General features: G+C 39.2%; 1 pseudogene; it reads left to right on the top strand.

The window, feature by feature from the left end:
• The first annotated feature begins 1787 nt into the window (after positions 1-1787).
• On the top strand, positions 1788-2527 carry LOC119802452 (annotated as a pseudogene).
• Positions 2528-20559: the final 18032 nt, after the last annotated feature.

Here is a 20559-nt window from a genome sequence, read left to right on the forward strand (position 1 = left end):
GGAGTTTATCAGATGTAGGAGATGTGGTCATTTATGTACACTATCTTATCAACTGCAAATAACAAAAATTTGACTTCTTCCTTTCCAATTTGATCTCCTTATGTTGTCTTATTGCTATTATTAGAACTTCAAGCACTATATTGAAGAGATATGGGGAGAGTGGACAGCCTTGTCTTGTTCCTGATTTTAGTAGAATTGCTTTGAGTTTCTCCCCATTTAATTTGATTTTATCTGTCAGTTTGCTATGTATTGCTTTTATTATATTTATATATGATCCCTGTATCCCTAATCTCTCCAATACCTTTATCATAAAGGGGTGTTGAATATTGTCAAATGCTTTTTCAGCATTTAATAAAATGATTATATTTTTTCAGTTTATTTATATAAAGGATTACAGTTAATAGATTTTCATATGTTGAACTAGCCCTGCATCTCTGATCATAATGGATGATTTTTTTGATGTGATCTTGGATCTCATTTGCCAGTATTTTATTGAGAATTTTTGCATCGATGTTCATGAGTGAGATTGGTCTGTAATTCTCTTTCTTGGTTGAGTCTTTGTGCGGTTTTGGTATCAGAGTAACTGTAGCTTCATAAAAAGAGTTTGGCAATGACTCTTCTGTTTCTATTATGTGGAACACATTAAGACATATAGGTACTAGCTCTTCTTGGATAGTCTGGTAGAATTCTGCACTAAAACCATCTGGCTCTGTCCTTTTTTTGGTTGGGAGGTTTTTAATGACATCTTCTGTTATTTTTGTGACTTATAGGTCTATTTAAATTGCTCACCTTGTCTTGATTTAATTTTGGTAGATGTTATCTATATAAAAAGTTGTCCATTTCTTTTACATTTTCCTTTTTTTGTAGTACAGGCTTTTGTGTAAGAACTAATGATTCTCTGAATTACCTCAATGTCTGTTATGTCCCTCTTTTCCTTTCTGATTTTGTTAATTTGGGTGTTCTCTCTCTGCCTTTGATTAGTTTGGTTAGGGTTTTGTCAGTCTTGTTGATTTTCTCAAAGAACCAGCTCTTTGTTTCATTGATTCTTTGGATTGTTTTCTGTGTTTCTATTTTGTTAATTTTAGACCTCACTTTATTTCCAGTCTTCTACTCTTCTTGGGTGAGTCTGCTTCATTTTTTTCTAGAGCTTTCAGGTGTGCTGTTAAGTCTCTAATGTGAGCTTTCTCTGTTTTCTTTATGTGGGCACTTAGTGCTATGAACTTTCCTCTTAGCACTGCTTTCATAATGTCCCATAGGTTTGGATATGTTGTGCCTTTATTTTCATTGAATTCAAGGAAGACTTTAATTTCTTTCTTTATTTCTTCCTTGAGCCAGGAATGGCTCAGTATATGACTGTTCAGTTTCTATGAATTTGTAAGCTTTCTGGTGGTAGTATTGTTGTTAAATTCTAACTTTACTCCATAGTGATAGGATAAGATACAGGTGTTTACTCCCTTTTTTTGTATCTGTGGATGCTTGCTTTGTTACCAAGTATGTGATCAGTTTTAGAGCAGGTTCCATGAGGAGCCGAGAAGAAGGTATATTCTTTTCCTTTTGGGTGGAATGTTCTATAGATGTCTGTTAAGTCCATTTGATTCATTACATCTGTTATTTCTCTTATTTCTCTGTTAAATTTTTGTCTGGTTGACCTGTCTGTTGGTGACAGAGGAGTGCTGATATCTCCTACTATTAGTGTGTGGGGTTTGATGTGCCATTTAAGTTTTAGTAATGTTTCTTTTACATATGTGGGTGCTCTATATTAAGAGTATACATGGAGAGCTGGAAAAATGGAGGAGGAAGGAGAAAGAAAAAGATCCCTTTGGGTCCAGAAAATCTCCTGAAAAAAGAGGAAGGCTTATCAGGCCCTCAAAGCCACCCAGGCAAAACAGGCACTTTTGGCAAAGAGGGAGGGAAAATTAAAACAATTCAGGTTTAAGAGACTGGAGTCATTCCTGCATGATTCCTAGCGGCAGAAGCGTGACATGGTGAGAGTCCGGCGACTAGAGGTGAAGCCTCGTGCGTTGGAAGTGCCTGATAAGCACTCCGTGGCCTTCATCATGTGCATTGAAAGGATAGAAGGAGTGAGTTCACTGGTACAGAACACCATAGAAAACTTCGCCTGAAGAAATTGTTCAGTGGTGTCTTCATCAATGCCACGCCTCAGACTGTAAGAATGCTGCGCACAGTGGAGCCTTATGTGACCTGGGGGTTTCCAAATCTGAAGTCTCTCCGGGAACTCATCTTGAAACGTGGACAAGTGAAGATTAATAATAAGACTGTCCCTCTGACCGACAACACCATGATTGAGGAGCACCTGGGGAGATTTGGTGTCATTTGCCTGGAAGACCTCATCTATGAAATTGCCTTCCCGCGGAAGCATTTCCGGGTGATCTCTTTATTCTTGTGCCCATTCCACCTCTCTGTGGCCCGTCATGCCACCAAGAACAGAGTGGGGTTCCTCAAAGAAATGGGCTCTCCTGGCTATCGTGGTGAACGCATCAAACAGCTCATCCGCCAGCTGAACTAAACTGGGACCAGGATTTCCAGAAGACAATGCATTGAAGTGTGCATTTGTTATTTAAAATTATCAATGTCTTCAAAGAAGATTATTTTCTGCCTTCAAAACCTGGAAAGAAGTGGTCGGCAACATTGGAAACCTCAGCACAGCCCAGTTTCATGGAAAAGGATGTTCTCCACAGTGGCTGCCCCTGCCTCTGAAATCAATGCAGGCCATGGAGGAAAGAGTTGCCCTATTTTTTCCTGCCTGATATCTTAGTGTTTAATGTTGGGTGAGCAAATAATCCAAATGTCCCTCCCACCCCTTCCAGTTCTCGGAAGGCCATGGTGCAGACACAGGGTCATACTTGAGTCTAGAAGAAGAAAGTCTTGGTTCTTAAAAAAAAGAGTATATATGATCAAGATTGAGACTTCATCTTGATGAAATTGTTCCTGTTATGAGTATAAAGTATCCTCCTCCATCTTTTCTGATTGATTTTAGATTGAAATCAATTCTGTTAGATATTAGGATAGCCATTCCTGCTTGTTTCTTCGGTCCATTTGATTGGAAAACCTTCTTCCAACCTTTACTCTGAGGTAATATCTATCTTTGAGGTTGAGGTGTATTTCTTGTAAACAGCAGAATTCTGGATTCTGTTTTTGTATCCATTCTCTCTCTTTTTTAAAATTAATTTTTATTGAGCTCTTTATTTTTTCTCTGCTCCCCTCTCTTCTTTCCCCTCCTTCCTTAAACCCTCCCCCAACGTCCCCATGCTTCCAATTTACTCAGGAGATCTTGTCTTTTTCTACTTTTTACTTCCCATGTAGGTTAGATCTATGTAAGTCTCTCTTAGTGTCTTTGTTGTTGTCTATGTTCTCTGGGATTGTAGTTTGTAGGCTGGCTTTCTTTGCTTTATGTTTAAAAACTACCTATGAGTGAGTACATGTGATAATTGTCTTTTTGTGTTTGGGTTTTCTCACTTAAAATAATGTTTTCTAGCTCCATCCATTTTCTTGCAAAATTCAAGATGTCATTATTTTTCTGCTGTGTAATACTCCATTGTGTAAATGTACCACATTTTCCTTATCCATTCTTTGTTTGAGGGGCATTGAGGTTGTTTCCAGGTTCTGGTTATGACAAGCAAAGCTTGTCATATGAACATAGTTGTGCATATGTCCATGTGGCACGATAGAGCATCCTTTGGATATATACCCAAAAGTGGTATTACTGGGTCTTGAGGAAGGTTGTTTCCTCATTTTCTGAGAAATTGCCACACTGAAATCCAAAGGGGTTGTACCAGCTTGCATTCCCACCAGCAATGCAGAAGTGTTCCCTTTTTCCCACATCCTCTCCAGCATAAGTTGTCATCAGTGCTTTTGATCTTGACCATTCTTGCAGGTGTAAGAGGGAATCTCAGAGTTGTTTTGATTTGCATTTCTCTGATGACTAAGGATGTTGAGCATTTCCTTAAGTGTCTTTCAGCCATTTTAGATTCCTCTTTTGAGAGTTCTCTGTTTAGGTCTGTACTCCATTTTTATTGGATTATGTGTTCTTTTGGTGTCCAATTTCTTGTGTTCTTTATGTATTTTGGAGATCAGACCTCTGTCTGATGTGGGGTTAGTGAAGATCTTTTTACATTCTCTAGGCTGTCATTCTGTCTTGTTGACTGTGTTCTTTGCTTTACAGAAGCTTTTCAGTTTCAGGAGGTCCCATTTTTAATTGTTTCTCTCAGTGTCTGTGCTTCTAGGGTTATACATCCGAAGTGGTCTCCAGTGACAGTGCATTCAAATGTTTTCCCCACTTTTTCTTCTATAAGGTTCAGTGTGACTGGCTTTATGTTGGAGTCTTTGATCCATTTCAACTTGAGTTTTTTTCCAGTTTATTTATTTTTTATTAAAAATTGCCATACAAGTCTTCCACTTGTTTGGTTAGAGTTACTCTGAGATATTTTATGCTATTTGTGGATATTGTGAAGGGTGTTGATTCTCTGATTTCTTCCCCAACCTTTTTATCTTCTGTGTATAGGTAGGCTACTGATTTGTTTTAATTAATCTTGTATCCTGCTACATTACTGAAAGTGTTTATGAGCTGTAGAACTTCCTTGGTAGAATTTTTGGGATAGCTTATGTAAACTATCATATCATTAATAGTGAAAGCTTGACTTCTTCTTTTCCAATTTGTATTCCCTCAATCTCCTTTTTTGTCTTATTGCTCTAGCTAGGACCTCAAGAACTATATTGGATAGATATGGAGAGAGTGGACAACCTTGTCTTTTTCCTGATTTCAGTGGGATTGCGTGGAGTTTCTCTCCACTTAGTTTGATGTTGGCTGTTGGCTTGCTGTATATTGCCTTTATTATTTTTAGGTATGTTCCTTGTATCCCTTATTTCTCCAAGACCTTTAGCATGAAGGGATGCTGTGTTTTGTCCAAAGCTTTTTTGGCATCTAATCAGATGATCATGTGGTTTTTATTTTTCAATTTGTTTATATGGTAGATTACATTGGCAGATTTTCCTATGTTGAACCATTCCTGCATCTCTGGGATGAATCCAAGTTGATCATGTTGGAAGATGGTTCTGATGTGTTCTTGGATTCGATTTGCTAGTATTTTATTTAATATTTTTTGTATCAATGTTCATCAGTGAGATTGGTATGTAATTCTCTTTCTTAGCAATGTCTTTCTGTGCTTTCAGTATCATAGTAATTGTAGTCACATAAAAAGAGTTTGGCAAATTTCCTTTTGTTTCTATTGTGTGGAATAATTTGAGAAGTATTTGTATTAGTTTTTCTTTAAAAGTCTAGTAGCATTGTGAGCTGAAACCATCTGGTCCTGGGCTGTTTTTGGTTGGGAGACTTTTGATGACTGTTCCTATTTCTTTAGCAGCTATAGGTCTTTTTTATTTGCTTATGTGGTCTTGATTTAATTTTGGTAAGTGATATTTATCCAGAAACTTGTCCATTTCTTTTAAGTTTTCCAATTTTGTGGAGTACAGGTTTTTGAAAAATGATTTTCTGTATTTCCTCCATGTCTGTTGTTATGTTCCCCTTTTCATTTCTGATTTTGGTAATTTGGATATTCTCTTTCTGCCTTTTGGTTAGTTTGGATAAAGGTTTGTCTATTTTGTTGATTTTTCTTGAAGAACCAACTCTTTTGTCTCATTGATTCTTTGTATTGTTTTCTTTTGTTTCTGTTTTGTTGATTTCAGTCCTCAATTAGATTATTTCCTGCCATCTAGTTCTCTTAGGTGAGTTTGCTTCTTTTTGTTCTAAAGTTTTTAAATGTTCTGTTAATTCACTAGTGTGGGATTTTTCCAGCTTCTTTATGTAGACATTTAGTATTATGAACTTTCCTCTTCTTAACACTGCTTTCATTGTGTCCCATAAATTTGGGTATGTTGTGTGGTCATTTTCATTGAATTTTAGGAAGTCTTTAATTTTTCCCTTCATTTCTTCTTTGATCCATTGATAATTCAGGTGAGCATATTTTAATTTCCATCTGTTTGTGGGTTTTCTGAAATTAGTATTGATGTTGACTTCTAGTTGTAAACCATGGTGATCTGATAAGGTACATTGGGTTATTCCATTTTTTTTATTTGTTGAGGTTTGTTTTGTTACCACGTATGTGGTCAATTTTTGAGAAGGTTCCATGAGGTGCTGAGAAGAAGGTATATTCTTTTCTGTTTAGATGGAATATTCTATAGATGTCTGTTAAGTCTATTTGAGTCATAACATCTGTTATTTCTCTTATTTCTCTGTTTATTTTTTTGTCTCACTGACCAGTCTAGTGGTGAGAGGGGAGTATTGAAGCCTCCCACTATTAGTGTGTGGTGTTTGATATATGATTTAAGCTTGAGATGTGTTTATTTTTTACATATGAAGGTGCACTTGTATTTGGGGCATAGATGTTCAGTATTGAAATTTCCTCTGGGATGAATTTTTCCTGTGACTAATATGAAATGACCTTCTCTGTCCCTTTTGACTGATTTTAGCTTGAAGCCTATTGTGTTAGATATTAGGATAGCTACACCCACTTGTTTCTTAGGTCCATTTGATTGGAATGTTTTTTCCCAATCCTTTACTCTGAGATGATGTCTGTCTTTCAGGTTGAGATGTGTTTCTTGTAAGCAGAAGGATGGATTCTGTTTTTATATCCAATCTGTTTGCTTGTGTCTTTAAAAAAAAATTTCCATTCAAAAAATTTACACTTCCTCCCCTCCTCCCATTCCCATCCTGCTCCTCCACCTACACTCCTCCCTCCCACTCTCTCCTTAAGAGAGGGCAGGGAACCCTGCCCTGTGGGAAGTTCAAGCTCCCCCCGCAACATCCAGTCCTAGGAAGCTTTGCATCCAAATAGACAAATGGACTACAGTCTTAAAAAGCCAGTACATGCAGTAGAAACAAGTCCCAGTACCTTTATCAATGGCTTCTCAGTCAGCCCCCATTTTCAGCCACATTTAGAGAGTCTGGTTTGATTGCATGCTCATTCAGTCCTGGTCCAGCTGGATTTGGTGAGCTCCCATTAGAACAGGCACACTGTCTCAGTGGGTGGACCAACCCCTCACAGTCCAGACTTCCTTGCTCATCTTCTCCCTCCTTCTGCCCTTCAACTGGACCTTGGAGGCTCAGTCCGTTGCTCTGATGAGGGACTTGTCTCTATCTCCATCCATTGCCGGATGAAGACTCTATGGTGATATTCGAGATAATTATCAGTGTGATAGTGGGGAAAGGCCGGTTCAGGCACCCTCTGTTCTGCTGCCCAAGGACCTAGCTGGGGACATCCCCGTGGACACCTGGGATCCCCTCTATAGCCAAGTCTCTTGCCAACCCTAAAATGGCTCCCTTAATGTAGATATCTTCTTCTCTGCTCTTATATCTGTCCTTCCTCAATCTCCAGCCTCCCACTCTCCCAAGCACTTTCCAGTCTTTCCATTTTCCCTTTTCTCTCCCCTTCTCCCCTCCCCCACCCCCATGCTCCCAACTTTTGCCTGGCAATCTTGTTTCCTTCCAATTTCCAAGAGGATCTATATATGTTTTTCATAGGGTTGACCTTGTTATTTGGCTTTTCTAGGCTTGTCAACTATAGGCTTAATGTCCTTTGTTTATGGCTAGAGTCCACTAATGAGTAAATACATTCCATATTCATCTTTTTGGGTCTGCATTAACTCCCTCAGGATAGTGTTTTCTATTTCCATCCATTTGCATGCAAAATTCAAAATATCATTATTTTTTACCACTAAGTAGTACTCTAATGTGTATATATTCCAAACTTTCTGTATCCATTCTTCCACCAAGGGGCATCTAGGTTGTTTCCAGGATCTGGCAATCACAAATAATGCTACTATGAACATAGTTGAACAAATGCTTTTGTAGTATGATAGGGCATCTCTTGGGTATATTCCCAAGAGTGGAATTGCTAGATCCTGAGGTAGATTGATTTGTAATTTACTGAGAAACTGCCACACTGCTTTCCAAAGTGGTTGCATAAGTTTGCATTCCCACCAGCAATGGATGAGTGTACCCCTTACCCCACATCCTCTCCAGCATAGGCTATCATTGGTGTTTTTTATTTTAGCCATTCTGACAGGTGTAAGATGGTATCTCAAAGTTGTTTTGATTTGCATTTCCCTGATCTCTAAGGAGGCTGAACATGACCTTAAGTGTTTTTTGGCCATTCAAACTTTGTGTGCTGAGAATTCTCTTTTCAGTTCAGTACCCCAGTTTTTAATTGGGTCATTTAGAATTTTAATGTCCAGTTCCTTGAGTTCTTTATATATTTTGGAGATCATACCTTTGTCTGTTACGGGGTTGGTGAAGATCTTCTCCCATTCAGTAGGATGCCTTTTTGTCTTAATGACAGTATCCTTTGCTTTACAGAAGCTTCTCAGTTTCAGGAGGTCCCATTTATTCACTGTTGCTCTTGGATGTCTGTGCTACTGAGGTTATACATAGGAGGTGGTCTCCTGTGTTCATGAGTTGCAGTCTCCTTCCCACTTTCTCTTCTATCAGGTTCAGTGTGTTCAGATTGATATTGAGATCTTTAATCCATTTGGGCTTGAGTTTTGTGCATGGTGATAGATATGGATCTATTTTCATTCTTCTACAGGTTGACATCCAGTTATGCCAGCACCATTTGTTGAAGATGCTTTCTTTCTTCCATTGTATACTTTTAGCTCCCTTGTCAAAAATCAGGTGTTCATAGGTTTGTGGGTTAATATCTGGGTCTTTGATTCAATTCCATTGGTCAATGTCTTTGTTTTTTTATGCCAATACCAAGCTGTTTTCATTACTGTAGCTCTGTAATAGAGTTTGAAATCAGGGATGGCAATGCCTCCAATAGTACTTTTATTATATAGGATTGTTTTGGCTCTCCTCGTTTTTTTTTCTATATAAAGTTGATTATTGTTCTCTCAATGTCTGTGAAGAATTTTGTTGGGATTTTAATGGGGATTGCATTAAATTTATAGATTGCCTTGGTAGAATTGCCATTTTTACTATGTTGATCCTACCCATCCAAGAGCATGGGAGATCCTTTGGTTTTCTGGTGTCCTCTTCAATTTCTTTCTTCAAAGCCTTAACGTTCTTGTCAAATAGATCTTTCACTTCCTTGGTTAGTGTAACCCCAAGATTCTTTATGGTATTTGTGGCTATCGTGAAAGGTGAAGTTTCTCTGATATCTCTCTCTACTTCTCTATCCTTTGTGTAGAGAAGGGCTACTGATTTTTTGGAATTGATCTTGTATCCTGCCACATCACTGAAAGTGTTTATCAGCTGTAGGAGTTCTTTGGTAGAGTTTTTGGGGTCACTGATGTACACTATCATATCATCTGCAAATAACGAAAGTTTGACTTCTTCCTTTCTGATTTGAATCCCCTTGATCTCCTTATGTTGTCTTATTGCTATTGCTAGAACTTCAAGATATACGTTGAAGGGATATGGTGAGAGTGGACAGCCTTGTCTTGTTACTGATTCTAGTGGAATAGCTTTGAGTTTCTCTCCATTTAATTTGATATTAGTTGTTGATTTGCTGTATATTGCTTTTTATTATATTTAGGTATGATCCTTGTATCCCTAACCTCTCCAAGACCTTTACCATAACGGGGTGTTGAATTTTGTCGAATGCTTTTCCAGCATCTAACGAAACAATCATATGTTTTTTTTTTCTTTCAGTTTATTTATATGATGGATTACATTGATAGATTTTCGTATGTTGAATCAGCCCTGCATCTCTGGGATGAAGCCTACTTGATCGTAATGGATTATGTTTTGGATGTACTCTTGGATTTGGTTTTCTAGTATTTTATTGAGAATTTTTGCATCAATGTTCATGAGCGAGATTGGCCTGTAATTCTCTATCTTGGTTGAGTCTTTGTGTGGTTTAGGTATCAGGGTAATTGTAACTTCATAAAAAGAGTTTGGCAATGACTCTTTTGTTTCTATTATGTGAAAGACCTTATGGAGTATAGGTATGAGCTCTTCTTGGTATTTCTGGTAAAATTCTGCATTAAAACCATCTGGTCCTCAGCTTTTTTTTTTTATGACAGCTTCTATTTCCTCACAACTTATAGGTCTATTTAAATTGTTCACCTGGTCTTGATTTAATTTTGGTATATTGTATTTATTTAAAAACAAGTCCATTTCTTTTACATTTTCCAACTTTGTGGCAGATAGGCTTTTGTAGTCAGACCTCATGATTCTCTGAATTTCCTTAGTGTCTGTTTTTATGTCCCCCTTTTCATTTCTGATCTTGTTAATTTTGCATGTCCTCTCTCCACCTTTTTATAGGTGAATTGAGACCATTGATATTAAGTGATATTAATGATCAGTGGTTGTCAACTCCGGTTATTTTTTTTTGATGGTAGAGTTTTTGTGTTTCTCTTCTTTGGTTTGTGCTTGTGGTGGGTTATTAGATGTCTATGTTATTGTGGATGTTGTTGGGTTTTTTGGGTTGTGATTTTCCTTCTATTACTTTTTGTAAGACTGGGCTTGTGGCTTCGTATTTTTAAATTTGTTTTTATCCTGGAATACCTTGTTTTCTCCATTGATGGTGAATGAAAGCTTGGCTGGGTATAGTAGTCTGGGCTTGCATTCATGGTCTCTTAGTTTCTGCAGCACATCTATCCGAGAACTTCTGGCTATCATGGTTTCTATAGAAAAGTCAGGTGTAATCTGATAGGTTTACCTTCATATGTTACTTCACCTTTTTCATCTGCAACTCTTAATATTCTTTCTTTATTTTGTATGTTTTGTGTTTTGATTATTATATGGCGAGGGGATTATTTTTATCCAGTCTATTTGGTGTTCTGTATGCTTCTTTTACCTTCATAGGAATATCCTTCTTTAGGTTGGGAAAATTTTATTCTATAATTTTTTTTCTGCCCCCCCCTTCTATAATTTTGTTGAATATATTTTCTGGGCCTTTGAGCTCTAAGTCTTCTCCTTCTTCTACACCTATTATTCTTAGGTTTGGTCTTTTCATGGTGTCCCAGATTTCCTGGATGTTTTGTGTTAAGAATTTGTTGGATTTGCTGTTTTCTTTGATCAATGAGTTTATTTCCTCTATAATATCTTCAGTGTCTGAGATTCTTTCTTCTATCTCTTGTATTCTATTAGTTATACTTGTCTCTGTAGTCCCTGTTCATGTACCCAGATTTTCCATCTCCAGCCATCCCCCAGTTTGTGTTTTCTTCCTCATCCCCCAGTTTGTGTTTTCTTCCTTACCTCCATTTCAGTTTTCAAGTCTTGAACTGTTTCCATTATCTGTTTGATTGCTTTTTCTCAGTTTCATAGGGTATCTTTGAGGGATTTATTCATTTCTTCATACATTTTGTTATTCTTCTCATCCATTTCTTTAAGGGAGTTTTTCATTTCCTGTTTAAGGGACTCTATCACTTTCATAATGTTACATTTAAAGTCTATTTCTTCTACATCTTCTGGATTAGGGTGTTCAAGTCTTCCTGTTGTATGTTCTCTGGATTCTGGTGTTATTATGTTGTTCTTCAGATTGTTGGAGGAATTCTTTTTTTTGTAGTATAATTTTTTTTTATTAAAAGTTTCCATCTCCTCCCCTCCTCCTCCCCCTTGTCTCCCCTCCCTTCCACCCATACCCCCACTCCGCCCCTCTCCAAGACAAAGAGCCATTAGGGTTCCCTTCACTATGTTAAGTCCAAGGTCCTCCCAGCTCCCCCTAAGTCCAGGAAGGTGAGCAACCAAACTGACAAGGCTCACAGTGAGCCCGTCCATGCTGTAGAGTTCATGCTCATCGCCGTTGTCCTTGGTTTCTCAGTCCTCCTCCACCGTCAGCCACATTCAGAGAGTCCAGTTTGGTCACCTGTTCCATCAGTCCCATTCCAACTGGACTTGGTGGTCTCCCGTTAGATCTGTCCCACCGTCTCAATGGGTAAACGCATTCCTCATGGTCCTGACTTCCTTGCTCATGATCTCCCTCCTTTTGCTCCTCATCAGGACCTTGGGAGCTCAATCCGGTGCTTCTATGTGGGGCTCTGTCATTTTCTCCATCCAACGCAGGGTGAAGGTTCTATGGTGATATGCAAGATATTCATGAGTATGGCAATAGGATCTGGACATTTCTGGCACCTTCTCCTCAGCTGCCCAAGGAACTAGCTGGGGTGTTGGAGGAATTCTTGTATTGGCACCTGCCCATCTCTTTCTTCAGATGCCCTCCTGAAGGACGGATCTTCTGGTACAGGATCTAGGCTTCTTGCTGACCAGAGATCTCGCAGGCAAAAGAGCATGCTTGCTGGGTGCAGGTTCAGCAAGACAAAGAAAGTCCTGCAGCAGTTTCTCTCACCACTTTGTTCTCAGACCCTCAGCCCTGAAGCAGGCTGAGTTGGGGGATCCTATGACCCCACTGATGGAAAGGGATGCTTGTGGGGCAAGCTGAGCTCCCTTTCCAGGGTGTTCAGCTGGCCGCCGGTCGGGCATACACTCACCCCTCCGGAAGGACGGATCTTCTGGTACAGGATCTGGGCCACTCGCTGGCCAGGGACCTCGCAGACAAAAGGGCGCGCTTGCTGGTTGCAGGCTCAGTGGGACAAAAAAAGTCCTGCAGCGTTTCCCTCACCACTTTGACCCCAGACCCTCAGCCCCAAAGCAGGCTGAGTTGGGAAATCCTCTGACCCTGCAGATGGAGAGGGGTGTTTGGGGGAGAAGCTGTAAGAAGAAGAGTAATGCAGCAACCAGGGGGAAGCCCTTGCTGAATGGTCAGAAAGTTTAGGGGAATGGGGGGTGCCTGAGCTCCCCTTTCTGGGTCCTCAGGCCAGCTGCTGGCCAGGCACTCACTCTAGCCTGTGCCTTTTTTCTCATTTTTTATTAAAGATTTCCATCTCCTTCCCTCCTCCTCCCACTACCCTCCCCTCCCTTCCACCCATACCCCCACTCCGCCCCTCTCCAAGACAAAGAGCCATCAGGGTTCCCTTCACTATGTTAAGTCCAAGGTCCTTCCAGCTCCCCCTAAGTCCAGGAAGGTGAGCAACCAAACTGACAAGGCTCACAGTGAGCCCGTCCATGCTGTAGAGTTCATGTTCATTGCCGTTGTCCTTGGTTTCTCAGTCCTCCTCCACCATCAGCCACATTCAGAGAGTCCAGTTTGGTCACCTGTTCCATCAGTCCCATTCCAACTGGACTTGGTGGTCTCCCGTTAGATCTGTCCCACCGTCTCAATGGGTAAACGCATTCCTCATGGTCCTGACTTCCTTGCTCATGATCTCCCTCCTTTTGCTCCTCATCGGGACTTTGGGAGCTCAGTCCGGTGCACCTATGTGGGGCGCTGTCATTTTCTCCATCCAATGCCAGGTAAAGGTTCTATGGTGATATGCAAGATATTCATGAGTATGGCAATAGGATCTGGACATTTATGGCTCCCTCTCCTCAGCTGCCCAAGGCCCTAGCTGGGGGTGTCATACTGGACACCTGGGAACCCCTCTAGAGTCAAGTCTCTGCCAACCCTAGAATGGCTCCCTTAAGTAAGATATATAATTCCTTGTTCCCATATCCACCCTTCCTATATCCCAACCATCCTATTCCCCCAAGCTCTTCCCATCCTCCACTTCACACTTTTCTCTCCCCATCCCCCATCCCTCCATCCCACCCCACCCACATGTTCCCATTTTTTGTCCAGCAATCTTGTCTACTTCCAGTATCCAGGAGGATAACTATATGTTTTTCTTTGGGTTCACCTTCTTATATAGCTTCTCTAGGATTTTTTTACGAATTATAGGCTCGATGTCCTTTATTTATGGCTAGAACCCAATTATGAGTGAGTACATCCCATGTTCATCTTTTTGGGCCTGGGTTACCTCACTCAGGATGGTGTTTTCTATTTCCATCCATTTGCATGCAAAATTCAAGATGTCATTGTTTTTTTACCGCCGAGTAGTACTTTAATATGTATATATTCCACACTTTGTTCATCCATTCTTCCACTGAAGGGCATCTAGGTTGTTTCCAGGTTCTGGATATTACAAATAATGCTGCTATAAACATAGTTGAACAGATGCTTTTGTAATATGATTGGGCATCTCTTGGGTAAATTCCCAAGAGTGAGATTGCTGGGTCCTGGGGTAGGTTGATCCCAAATTTCCTGAGAAACCTCCACACTGCTTTCCAAAGTGGTTGCATAAGTTTGCATTCCCACCAGCAATGGATGAGTGTTCCCCTTACTCCACATCCTCTCCAGCAAAGGCTATCATTGATGTTTTTGATTTTAGCCATTCTGACAGGTGTAAGATGATATCTCAAAGTTGTTTTGATTTGCATTTCCCTGATTGCTAAGGAGGTTGAGCATGCCCTTAAGTGTTTTTTGGCCATTCGAACTTCTTCTGTTGAGAATTCTCTGTTCAGTTCAGCGCCTCATTTTTTAATTGGGTTAATTAGCATTTTAAAGTCTAGTCTCTGGAGTTCCTTATATATTTTAGAGATCAGACCTTTGTCAGTTGCAGGGTTGGTTAAGATCTTTTCCCAGTCAGTAGGCTGCCTTTGTGTCTTAGTGACAGTGTCCTTTGTTTTACAGAAGCTGCTCAGCTTCAGGAGGTCCCATTTATTCAATGTTGCCCTTAATGTCTGTGCTGCTGGGGCTTGACGTAGGAAGCAGTCTCCTGTGCCCAAATGTTGTAGAGTACTTCCCACTTTCTCCTCTAACAGGTTCAGTGTGTTCAGATTGATATTGAGGTCTTTAATCCATTTGGACTTGAGTTTTGTGCATGGTGATAGATACAGATCTGCTTTCATTCTTCTACAGGTTGACATCCAGTTATGACAGCACCATTTGTTGAAGATGCTTTCTTTCTTCCATTGTGTGCTTTTAGCTCCTTTATCAAAAATCAGGTGTTCATAGGTTTGTGGGTTAAGATTTGGGTCCTCTATTCGATTCCATTGGCCGACTTCTCTATTTTTATGCCAATACCAAGCTGTTTTCAATACTGTAGCTCTGTAATAGAGTTTGAAGTCAGGAATGGTAATGCCTCCAGAAGTACCTGTATTGTATAAGATTGTTTTGGCTATCCTGGGTTTCTTGTTTTTCCATATAAAGTTGATTATTGTCCTCTCAAGATCTGTGAAGAATTTTGATGGGGTCTTTAAGGGGATTGCATTAAATCTATAGATTGCCTTTGGTAGAATTGCCATTTTTAATATGTTGATCCTCCCAATCCAAGAACAAGGGAGATCCTTCCATTTTCTGGTATCCTCTTCAATTTCTTTCTTCAAAGACTTAAAGTTCTTGTCAAATAGGTCTTTCACTTCCTTGGTTAGAGTTACCCTAAGATATTTTATGCTATTTGTGGCTATCATGAAAGTTGAAGCTTCTCTGATATCTCTATCTACTTCTCTATCCTTTGTGTAGAGAAGGGCTACTGATTTTTTGGAATTGATCTTGTATCCTGCCACATCACTGAAAGTGTTTATCAGCTGTAGGAGTTCTTTGGTAGAGTTTTTGGGGTCACTGATGTACACTATCATATCATCTGCAAATAACGAAAGTTTGACTTCTTCCATTCTGATTTGAATCCCCTTGATCTCCTTATGTTGTCTTATTGCTATTGCTAGAACTTCAAGCACTATATTGAAGAGATAAGGAGAGAGTGGACAGCCTTGTCGCGTTCCTGAATTTAGTGGGATGGCCTTGAGTTTCTCTCCATTTAATTTGATGTTAGCTGTCGGCTTGCTGTAAATAACCTTTATTATATTTAGGAATGACCCCTGTATCCCTAATCTCTCCAAGACCTTTATCATAAAGGGGTGCTGATATTTGTCAAATGCTTTTTCTGTATCTAATGAGATGATCATATGGTGTTTATCCTTCAGTTTATTTATATGATGGATTACATTGATAGATTTTCGTATGTTGAACCAGCCCTGCATCTCTGGGATGAAGCCTACTTGATCATAGTGGATAATTTTTCTAATGTGTTCTTGGATTCTGTTTGCCAGTATTTTATTGAGAATTTTTGCATCGATGTTCATGAGTGAGATTGGCCTGTAATTCTCTTTCTTGGTTAAGGTTTTGTGTGGTTTAGGTATCAGGGTAATTGTAGCTTCATAAAAGGAATTTGGCAATGACTGTTCTGTTTCTATATTATGAAATACCTTAAGGGGTATAGGTATTAGATCTTCTTGGAAGTTCTGGTAGAATTCTGCATTGAACCCATCAGGTCCAGGGCTCTTTTTGGTTGGGAGGTTTCTGATAACAGTTTCCAATTCTTCGCGACTAACAGGACTATTTAGAGCATTTACCTTGTCCTGGTTTAACTTTGGTATATGGTATTTATCTAAAAAACTGTCCATTTCTTTTACATTTTCCAATTTTGTGGCATACAGGCTTTTGTAGTAAGATCTAATGGTTCTCTGAATTTCCTCTGTGTCTGTGGTTATGTCCCCTTTTTCATTTCTGATCTTATTAATTTGTGTGTTCTCTCTCTGCCGTTTGATTAGTTTGGCTAGGGGTTTGTCAATCTTGTTGATTTTCTCCAAGAACCAGCTTTTTGTTTCATTGATTCTTTGGATTGTTTTCTGTGTTTCTATTTTGTTGATTTCTGCCCTCAGTTTGATGATTTCTAGTCTTCTACTCCTCCTAGGTGAGTCTGCTTCTTTCTTTTCTAAAGATTTCAGGTGTGCTGTTAAGTCTCCAATGTGTGCTTTCTCCGTTTTTTTAAAGTGGGTGCTTAGAGCTATGAATTTTCCTCTTAGCACTGCTTTCATAGTGTCCCATAAGTTTGAGTATGTTGTGTCTTTACTTTCATTAAATTCAAGAAAGACTTTAATTTCTTTCTTTATTTCTTCCTTGACCCAGCTGTGGATCAGTAGTTGATTGTTCAGTTTCCATCAGTTCGTAGGCTTTCTGGGGGTAGCATTGTTGTTGAATTCTAATTTTAATCCATGGTGATCCGATAAAATGCAGCTGGTTACTAATATGTTTTTGTAACTGTGGACGTTTGCTTTGTTACCGAGTATGTGGTCAATTTTCGAAAAGGTTCCATGAGCCGCAGAGAAGAAGGTATATTCTTTCCAGTTTGGGTGGAATGTTCTATAGATGTCTGTTAAGTCCATTTAGTTCATTACCTCTATTAAGTCTCTTAATTCTCTGTTAGGTTTCTGTCGAATTGACCTGTCCATTGGTGAAAGAGGAGTGTTGAAGTCTCCCACTATCAGTATGTTTGGTTTGATGGCTGTCTTGAGTTCTAGTAATGTTTCTTTTATATAAGTGGGTGCTTTTGTATTAGGGGCATAGATATTCAGGATTGAGACTTCATTCTGATAGATTTTTCCTGTAATGAGTATAAAGTGTCCCTTTCCATCTCTTCTGATTGATTTTAGTTTGAAGTCAACTTTGTTAGAAATTAGTATGGCCACACTGGCTTGTTTCTTAGGTCCATTTGCTTGATAAATCTTTTCCCAACCCTTTACTCTGAGTAGATGTCTGTCTTTGTGGTTGAGGTGTTTTTCTTGTAAACAGCAGAATGTTGGATCCTGTTTTCGTATCCAATCTCTTAGTCTGTGCCTTTTTATAGGTGAATTGAGTCCATTGATATTAAGTGATATTAATGACCAGTGTATGTTAACTCCGGTTGTCATTTTTTATTTGGTAGTAGAGATTGTGTGTTTCCTTTCTTTGAGATGTGCTGGTGAAGGGTCGCTAGATGTCTGAGTTATTTTGGGCAATGCTGGACTCCTTTGTTTGTGAATTTCCTTCTATTACTTTCTGTAAGGCTGGATTTGTGGCTATGTATTGTTTAAATTTGTTTTTATCCTGGAATATTTTGTTTTCTCCATTTATAGTGAACGAAAGCTTGGCTGGGTATAGTAATCTGGGCTTGCATCCATGTTCTCTTAGTTTCTCCAAAACATCATCCAGGACCTTCTGGCTTTCATGGTTTCCATAGAGAAGTCAGGTGTTAGTCTGATAGGTTTACCTTTATATGTTACTTGACCTTTTTCCTTTGCAGCTCTTAATATTCTTTCTATATTCTGTATGTTTTGTGTTTTGATTATAATATGGCGAGGGGATGTTATTTTTTTGATCCAGTCTATTTGGTGTTCTGTAAGCTTCTTGAATCTTAATAGGAACATCTTTTTTTAGGTTTGCAAAGTTTTCTTCTATAATTTTATTAAATATATTTTCTGGACCATTGAGCTGTAATTCTTCTCCTTCTTCTACGCCTATTATTCTTAGGTTTGGTCGTTTTATTGTGTCCCAGATTTCCTGAATGTTTTGTGATGAGAATTTGTTGGATTTGCTGTTTTCTTTGATCAGTGCATTTATTTTCTATATGGTATCTTCAGAATCTGAGATTCTTTCTTCTATCTCTTGTATTCTGTTGGTTATGGTTGTTTCTGTAGTCTCTGTTCATTTACATAGATTTTCCATATCCAGCTGGCCCTCAGTTTGTGTTTTCTTCCTTGCCTCCATTTCAGTTTTCAAGTCTTGCACTGTTTCCATTATCTGTTTGATTGTTTTTTCTTGGTTTCCTAGGATATCATTTATGGATTTACTCAATTCTTCAAACTTTTTGTTATTCTTCTCGTCCATTTCCTTAAGGGAGTTTTTTACCTCCTGTTTAAGGGACTCTATTACTTTCATAAAGTCAATTTTTTCTACTTCTTCTTGATTAGTGTGTTCAAGTCCTCCTGTTATAAGTTCGCTGGATTCTGGTGCTTTCATGTTTTTCAAATTGTTGGAGGAATTCTTGCATTGGCGCCTGCCCATTTCTTCCTCTGAATAATCCCCTTTGGGTCTTCTTTAAGAAGTTCAATTCACTCCAATGAATTCAATTCACTCACCCCAATGAATGATGGATCCTTTGGCAGACTGTCAGGTCTCCTTGCAGGCCAAGCAGCTCACTGACAAAGGGCCTACCTTGCTGCAGGCAGACTAATGAAGGAGGGGACCTCCTACCGGCCTGGGTGCACTCAATTCCAGGTCCCCGGCGCCCAAACAGGCTGAGCTGTGGGATTTTGTGGCCCCAAGGACGGGAGAATGAGGGGGGTGTGTTTCTGGGTGCAAGCTGGGAAGGGACAGGAAGAGAGAGGCAGTATCCGGGGAGAATAACCCCTGCAGGAAGAGCAGGAAGTGTGTGGGTGGCGGGGGTGGAGGGGGTGGGGGGTGGGGGGGGGCTTGGGGAATGTCGGTGGTCCCTCTCCGGGCCTACCCTGTGCCTTTTTATAGGTGAGTTGAGTCCATTTACATTAAGGAATATTAATGACCAGTGATTGGCTATCTGCTGTTAATTTAGTTTTCATTGTTGGTGATGTTAATTAGTGTGTTTCACCCTTCTTTGGGATTTGCTGCTATGGGACTATCAATTGTCTGTTTTTGTTGAGTTTTTGTTGAGTTTTCCTCCTAGTATTTTGTGTAGAGCTGGGTTGGTGACTTGGTAATGGTGAAATGTAGTTTTGTCATAGAATATCTTGTTTTATCCTTCTATGGTGATTGACAGTTTTGCTGGGTATAGTAGTCTGGGCTGGCATCCATGGTCTTTTAATGTATGTATAATGCTTACCCATGACCTTCTGGCTTTCACTGTCTCCAATGAGAAGTCAGGTGTAATTCTGATAGGTCTACCTTTATATGTTACTTGGTCTTTTTCCTTTGCAGCTCTTAACAATCTTTCTTTACTCTGTATGTTTAGTGTTTTGATTATTATGTGGTGAGAGGACTTTTTATTTGGATACAGTCTATTTGATGTTCTGTAAGCTTCTTGTATCTTCATAGGCATATCTTTCTTTAGGTTGGGAAGGTTTTCGTCTATGATTTTGTTGAATATATTTTCTGTACTTTTGAGTTAAACTTCCTCTTTTCTACTTATTATTCTTAGATTTGGCCTTTTCATGCTATCCCATATTTCCTGGATATTTTGGGTTAAGCTTTTGTTAGATTTAATGTTTTCTTTAACTGATGAGTCTATTTCCTGTATTGTATCTTCAGTGTTTCAGATTCTGTCTTCCATCTCTTGTATTCTGCTGGTCATGTTTGTGTTTGTGGTTGCAGATTATTTTCTCATCATTTCTGTTTCTATAATTCCCTTGGTTTGTGTTTTCATATTTGTCTCTATTTTAGTTTTCAAGTCCTGAATAGTTTCTTTCATATATTTGATTTCTTTTTCTTGATTTTCTTTAAGTAATTTGCTGATGTCTTACAATTTTTTATTTGTCTTTTCCTCCTTTTTTAAAAAGGGAATTTCTCATTTCCTCTTTAAGAAGTTATTTTTTATGTTGTTTTCTTCTGCTTCATCCATATTTGGTTTTTCAGGTCTTGCTGTTGTAGGGTCTTTAGGTTTTACTTTTGTTGTGTTGCTCTTTGTGATATAGCATGTGTTCTTACCTTTTCTACTCATCTTTTCCCCTATTATGTGTAGTTGGGACTGTATGAGAGTCTGTTGAATAATCTTCTAGGTTCTAGTAAATCTAAAGCTCAGGTGTTTGTTCATTGTGGTACAGTTAGTGTCACAGTTCTAGTTAACCTGTTGGTTACTTCGTGTTCCTGGAGATAGCTCAGCACTCCTGTGCTTTGCTCTGCTCTCTTGGAGTTTGATTTTTCAGGCCTACTTTGG

The sequence above is a fragment of the Arvicola amphibius genome, chromosome 12, assembly GCF_903992535.2.
Source record: "Arvicola amphibius chromosome 12, mArvAmp1.2, whole genome shotgun sequence".
Lineage (NCBI taxonomy): Eukaryota > Metazoa > Chordata > Mammalia > Rodentia > Cricetidae > Arvicola > Arvicola amphibius.